Consider the following 8,167-nt stretch of genomic DNA (forward strand, 5'->3'; position numbering starts at 1 on the left):
GGCAAGGGTAACAAGGGCAAAAATGAATTATTGGTACTTCATCAAGATCAAAAGCTTTTGCACAGCAAAGGAAACAGTCAACAAAACCAAAAGACAAGCGACAGAATGGGAGAAGATATTTGCAAATGACATGTGATAAATGTGATAATAATAAATGTGATAAAAATGTGATAAATGATAAAGGGCTAGTATCCAAAATCTATAAAGAACTTATCAAATTCAACACCCAAAGAACAAACAATCCAATCAAGAAATGGGCAGAGGACATGAACAGACATTTCTCCCAAGAAGACATCCAGAGGGCCAAGAGACACATGAAAAAGTGCTGAACCTCACTCGGCATCAGGGAAATACAAATCAAAACCACAGTGAGATACCACCTCACACCAGTCAGAATGGCTAAAATTAACAAGTCAGGAAACAAGAGATGTTGGCAAGGATGTGGAGAAAGGGGAACCCTCCTCTGTTGGTGGGAATGCAAGGTGGTATGGACCCTCTGGAAAACAGCATGGAGGTTCCTCAAAAAGTTGAAAATAGAACTAGCCTATAATCCAGGAATCACAATACTGGGTATTTACCCCCAAAATACAAAAACACTAATCCAAAGGGATGCATGCACCCTTTCCCTTGGCTCCCACTCCTCAGGAACCAACTTCTTTAGATTCCACATATAATTGAGATCATACAGCATTTGTCATTTTTTCCAGTTTTATTGAGACATCAACATATAAAATACATAAGTTTAAGGTGTATAAAGTGATGATTTGATACACATACAGACTGTAAAATGAGTACTACAGTAGGATTAGTTAACACATCCATCCCTTCACATGACTAATCTACATTCTCAACAAGGTTTAAGTATATAATATAGTATTGTTATTTGACACAAAAGCAAAGGCAACAAAAGCAAAAAAAAAAACAAGTGTGGCTATATCAAATTAAAAAGCTTTGTCACAGCAAAGCACAGACCACCCATCAGTAATAACTCTCCGTGGGTTTTAGATTAAAAAGAAAAACCAGTAGGAAAATACAAGGTGAATCTGAAATATCTTGTTCCATCAGATATAAGGGAACTGGATAATTATTTTTCAATATCACCAAAATGGTGACATAGGAGAACCCAGCCTCTGTCTCCCCTCAAAGATCAACAGACTGCGATCCATGAACAAAAACAGCTCTGGAGAGCTCTGGAGTCTATTTCAGAAACTTTAGCAATGCAATAGAACAAAAAACCAGAGAATAAGAACACAGAAAGAGAAGAAAGAGTTTTATTTTGCCTGTCTTTTCCCACCACACCCTACCCCTTCACCCAAGGCAACACTGCTCAGCACCAAGGTTCTTCCCAGCTAGAAAGAGCTCCCTTTACCAGAAAAGGAAAAAAGGGATTAGTGATCAGCTTCCCTACCCTTTCAGAGCACTTCATGGTCTCACTTCAATTTCATCCCACCCAGACTGGCAGAGTTGAGATGCACAGAGACAGCTAGGAACAAGGAAAAACAGCAGAGGCAACCAAAAGCAGCTACATGAGTCACAGGTCACATGTCATAGTTCAGTGACATGCTCTACAGACAAACCCCACAGATTCTGCCACTTCAGAAAGTAATGATCACAGCAGAGTCCCTGACAATTTCACCAGCTTTTGCCTCACAGGTATTCACATTTGCTCACATTAGCCCCCTCTCCGCACACACTCCCTGCCACCCTTTCCAGAGCCCTTGAATCACACCAGCAGCCAACCAAGGTTCCTGTTCAAATACAAGACGCTAGCATAGACCCCAAAAGATTACCCTAAACATCATGTGCACATGAGTCTAGCTTCTCCAGCTATGCACCTGCATACTACCAACCTGATGCCCATCAGTAACTACCACTATGGTGCACACAGCCAGAAGGGGAGACCATGCAACCAGAGGAGAATACACCAACAGCGAGAGCCCCTGTAGCTGCCAGTGAGCCCAAAGCTGGCTCCAGCCCTTACTCCCTGCCCTGCCCCAACTACTACATGTGTCTGTAGCTGGCCTCCATCACTTAACAGCGCTTACGATTGGTCCCCACAGCCAAGTATGTGCATACCAAAAGCTCCAGTCACCACCTCTATCTGTCCTGGTCCCTAGCTGGGCCCCACCTGGTGGGGTGCTGGAGGCACCACTGAGGACTCCAAGAGCCCTCACAGCCTCTGTAGACCCTGCAGTGCTTGCCAAAAACAACTGTCAGTGCTGTAGACCCCAATGGTCTGAGCCAAAGGCCCATCATGCCCCACCCGATAGATAGTGCAACTACACATCCCAGCAGTTAGCACCCTGCACCACTAGAACTGGGGTTACAGCATGCTCCAATATGTGCCCACCCACAGATAACAGTCTTCCCTCATCGAAGTTAGGCCAAAAGAAGGACTGTTTCTTCAAATATTCAGGAAACCATACTAGGCTAAAGGAATAATGAAGAATCAGGGAAACATGCAGAGAAATACAGTAAACCTCTAGTAACTAACCCCAAAGAATGAGAGATCCAGGAATTACCTGACAAAGAAACTCAAAATAATTGTTCTAAAGATGCTCGGAGAGCTATAAGAAAACAGAAAAAACAATTTAATGATCGTGAAAAACAATACAAGAAAAAATGAGAAGTTCAACAGATAGCATAAGGAAAAAAAAAATCAAATTCCCTGCTCAGTAGGGAGCCTGTCTCTCCCACTGTCCCTCACCCTGCTCATGCTCTCTCTAAGTAAAATCTTAAAAAAAAAAACAAAACAAAAACAGAAATTGTATAGCTGAAGAATATAATGATTGGAGAAATCAACAGAAAGCTTCAACAGCAGACTTAACCAAGAAGAGTAATCAGTGATCTAGAAGACATATCAATTGAAATTATCCAGTTAGAGAGCAAAAAGAAAAAAAGAATGAAAAGAGAAGACAAAAGTCTACAAAAGACAAACAATCCACATATCATTAGAATTCCAGAAGGATAAAAGATGGAGAAAGATTCCCCCTCTCTCTCTCTCTCTGCCTGCCTCTCTGCCTACTAGTGCTCTCTGTCAAATAAATTTTTAAAAAATCTTTAAAAAGGTGGGGGGAAGGGGCGCCTGGGTGGCTCAGTGGTTTAAGCCAATGCCTTCAGCTCAGGTCGTGATCCCAGGGTCCTGGGATCAAGTCCCACATCAGGCTCTCTGCTTCGGCAGGGAGCCTGCTTCCCCCTCTCTCTCTCTGCCTGCCTCTCTGTCTACTAGTGCTGTCTGTCTGCCAAATAAATAAAAAAAATCTTAAAAAAAAAAAAAAAGATGGAGAAAGGGACAGAAAGCTATTTAAAGAAATAACAGCTAAAAATAGTCCAAACCTGGGGAGAGACTTGGACAGTCAAATTCATGAGGGTAGAGATCACCACAAAATCTTAATCCAAAATGATCTTCTCTAAAGAAAAACAAAGCTGGAGGTAACACAATTCCAGATTTTATGATTTACTACAAAACTGAAATAATCAAAACAGTACAGTACTGGCACAAAAGACACATAGGTCAATGGGACAGAACAGAGAACCCAGAAATAAACTCACACCTGAATGGTCAATTACTTACATGAAAGGAAGGAATAACAAACAATGGGGATAAGACCATCTCTTCAACAAGTGGTACTGAGAAAACTGAACAACTACATGCAAAAGAATGAAACTAGACCACTTTCTTACACCATACACAAAAATAAACTCAAAATGTTAAAGACCTAATTGTGACACCTAAAACCATAAAATTCCCAGAAAAGGGCACCTGGGTGGCTCAGTTGGTTAAGCAACTGCCTTCGGCTCAGGTCACGATCCTGCGGTCCCAGGATCAAGTCCCACATCAGGCTCCCTGCTCGGCCTTTCTCCTCTCATGCTCTCTCTCTTTCTCTCTCTCTCTCTCAAGTAAATAAATAAAACCTTAAAAAAAAAAATTCCCAGAAAAAAAACATAGGCAACTCCTCAAACAAGGAAAACAAAAGCAAAAATAAATTACCGCAACTACATCAAAATGAAAAACTTTTACACAGTGAAAGAAACAATCAACAAAACAAAAAGGCAACCGACTCAACAGGGAAATATATCTGCAAATGATATATCCAATAAGGGGTGAATATCCAAAATATTTAGGGAATTTATACAATGCAACACTCCAAAAAAAACAAATAATCCTACTAAAAATGGGCAGAGGAACTGAACATTTTCTAAAGACATACAGATGGCCAAAACACATGAAAAGATGCTCAAGATCATTAATCATCAGGGAAATGCAAATCAAAACCACAAGGAGTGATCAACTCACACTTGTCAGAATGGTTAAAATCAAAAAGACGAGAAATAAGTGTTGGCAAGAATATGAAGAAAAACCCTCATGCACCATTGGTGGGGATGCAAATTGGTGCAGCTACTGTGGAAAACAGTATGAAGATTCCTCAAAAAATTAAAAATAGAAATACAATCCAGTAATTCCACCACTGAATACTTACCTTAAAAAAAAAAAGAACACTAATTCAAAAAGATACAGGTATCTCTTATGTTTATTGCAGCATTATTTAAAATAGCCAAGAAATGGAAGCAACCCAAGTATCCATCAATAGATAAATGGAAAAAGAAGATGTGGTGCTATATACAAGGGATATTACACAGACATAAAAAAGAATGAGATCTTGCCATTTGCAATGTGAATGGCCCTAGAGGGTATAATGCTAAGTGAAATAAGTCAGATAGAGAAAGACAAACACCATATGATTTCATTCACATGTGGAATTTAAGAAAGAAAAGAAAGAAAACAAGAGACAAAAAAACAGACTCTTAAATACAGAGAACAAACTGGTGGTTGCCAGAGGGGAGGTGGGTGGGAAGATGAGTGAAATAGATGAAGGGGATTAAAAGGTACAAACTTCAGGATGCCTGGATGGCTCAGTAAGTTAAGCAACCAACCCTTGATCCAGCTCAGGTTATGATCTGGGTTGTGGTCAAGCCCCAAATTGGGCTCTGTGCTGAGTGTGGAGCTGCTTAAGATTTCCTCTCTCTCTTCCCCTCCCACTGCCCTACCCCACCTCATGCTCTCTAAAAAATAAAAATAGGGGCGGCTGGGTGGCTCAGTCCGTTAAGTGGCTACCTTGGGCTCAGGTCATGATCCCAGCATCCTGGGATCAAGCCCTGCATCAGGCTCCCTGCTCAGCAGGCTCCCTGAGCTGAGCAGGGAGCCTGCTTCTCCCTCTCCCTCTGCTCCTCCCCGCTGCTTGTGCTCTCTCTAATAAATAAATATTAAAAATAAAGTAAATATAAAAATAAAAGGTACAAACTCCCAGTTACAAAGAAATAAGTCACAGAACATTTCATCCAACAAAAGCAGAATACACATTCTTCTCATGTGCAAATGTAACATTTTTCAGAATAGATCATGTTAGATCAAAAACCAAATCTTAGGGGTGCCTGGGTGGCTCAGAGGGTTAAGCCTCTGCCTTCAGCTCAGGTCATAATCTCAGGGTCCTGGGATCGAGCCCCACATCGGGCTCTCTGCTCAGCAGGGAGCCTGCTTCCTCCTCTCTCTCTGCCTGCCTGCTTGTGATCTCTCTCTCTCTGTCAAATAAATAAATAAACTCTTAAAAAAAAATCTTAGGAAATTTAAGACTGAAATCATACCAAGTATCTTCTTCAGCCACAATGGTATGAAACTAGAAATCAGTAATAGGAGAAAAGCTAGAAAATTCACAAATATGTGAAGATTAACACATTCCTGAGCAACTAATATGTCAAAGAAATCAAACAGGAAATAAAAAAAAATTTAAACAAACAAAAACACAACATACCAAAACTTATGCAAGGCTACAAAAGTAATTCTAAAAGTAAGTTTATAGTGATACAAGCTTACACCAAGAAAAAAGAAAGATCTCAAACAAATAACCTCGCTTTACACCTCAAGGAACTAGAGAAAGAAACACAAAGCCCAAATTTAGTGCAAGGAATGAAATAACAAAGGTCAGAGTGAAAATAAATAAAACAGAAACCAGAAAAATGATAGAAAAGATCAACAAAACTAAGAGCTGGTGTTTTGAAAAGATAAAATCAACAAGGCTTTAGCGAGACTAAGAAAAAAAGACTACTCAAATCTTAAGTAAAATAAAAAATGAAAGAGGAGACATTATATCTGGTACTACAGAAATACAGAGTATAATAAGAGATTACTATGAACAATTATATGCCAATAAACTGGATAACCTAGAAAAATGAATATCCCTGAGCAACATAAAGCCTACGAACACTGAATCAGTAAGTAACAAAAAATGTGAACAGATCAATAACAAGTATGGATTTTTAATCAGAAATCCAAAACCTACCAACAAAGAAAAGTCCAAAACCAGATGATTTTATGGAGAATTCCACCAAATGTGTAAAAAAAAATTAACACCAATCCTTCTCAAACTCTTTCAAAAAATTCAAGAGGAGAAAATACTCCCAAACTCATTTTATAAGGCTAACATTACCTTGATACCAATGCCAGATAAACAATAAGAAAATTACAGGCCAATATTCCTGATGAATACAGATACAAAAATTCTCAACAGAATATTACCGAACTAAATTCAACAGCACATTAAAATCATCTTACACCATGATCAGGTGGGATTCAGCCCTGGGATGCAACAAGAGTTCAATGTATGCAAATCATGAACCATCATATACCATATTAATAAAATGAAAGACAAAAAAATTACAGATCATCTCGATATAGAAAAAAACATTTGACAAAATACAACATCCTTTCATTATAAAAACTCTCAACAAATTGGTTACACAAGAACTATACCTCAGCATGATATAGGCCATATATGGTAAGCCCACAGATAACATTCACAATAGTGCAAAGTTGAAACCTTTTCCTCTAAGACCAGGAACAAGAAAAGAAATCCCACTCACCATTCCTATTAAACATAGTCCTGGAAGTCCAAGCTAAAGCAATCAGGCAAGAAAAAGAAATAAAAGTCATCCAAATCAAAGAAATAGTAAAATTGTCTCTGCAGATGATATGATTTTAAAAAATCCTAGACTGCACCAAAAAAACTGTTAGAATTAATAAACTGATTCAGTATAGTGGCAAGTTACAAAATAAACATACAAAAATCAGTTGTATTTCTATATTAACACTGAAACAATTGAAAAAGTTATAAAGAAAACAATCCTATTCACAATAGCATCAAAAACAACAAAATACTTTAGGAATAAATTCAACGAAGAAGGTGAATTTCTACACACCAAACACTGCAACTTTTACAGAAGAAACTGAAAAGAAAAAAATGGGAAGATACACCCGGTATTCATCGATTGAAAGAATAAATATTGTTAAAATGTCCACATTACCCAACCATCTAAGGATTCAATGCAATCTCTATCAAAATTCCAATAGCATCTTTCACGGAAATAGAAAAAACAATCCTAAAATTTGTATGGAACCACAAAAGTACACTCCAAAGTAATGGCCAAAGCAATCTGGAGGAAAAGGACAAAGCCAACGGCATTATAGTTCCTGATTTTAAAGTACTCTACAAAGCTATAGTATTTAAAACAGTATAGTAATGGCATAAAAATAGACATAAAAACCAATGGAACATAACAGAGAGCCCAGAAATAAACCCCTGCATTTATCTGACCAGGGCGCCAAGAACACTCATGGAGAACAGGACAGTGACTTTAACAAATGCTGTTCAGAAAACTAGATTACCACACGCAGAAAAATGAAATTGGACCCCGGATCTTACAGCACTCTTAAAAATTAACTCAAAATAGGTTAAAGACTTAAATGTAAGATCTGATACAGTAAAACTCCTGTAAGAAAACAGGGAGGAAACTCCCTGGCATTGGTCTTGGCAATGATTTTTTAGATACGACCTCAGGTGTAGAAGCAACAACAGTAAAAATCATTCAGTGGAACTTCGTCAAACTAAAAAGCTTCTGCACAACAAGAGAAACATTTTAAAAAATGACGATGGGGCACCTGGGTGGCTCAATTGGTCACACATCTGCCTTTGGCTCAGATCATGATCTTGGGATCCTGGGATGGAGCCCCACATCAGGATCCCTGCTCAGCAGGAAGTCTGCTTCTCCCTCATCCTCTGCCCCTCACCCCCCTCCAACTCCTGTTCTCTCTCTCTCTCTCAATAAAGAAAAT

The sequence above is a fragment of the Enhydra lutris genome, unplaced genomic scaffold (genome assembly GCF_002288905.1).
Source record: "Enhydra lutris kenyoni isolate GAN:26980312 unplaced genomic scaffold, ASM228890v2 scaffoldscaffold69, whole genome shotgun sequence".
NCBI lineage: Eukaryota > Metazoa > Chordata > Mammalia > Carnivora > Mustelidae > Enhydra > Enhydra lutris.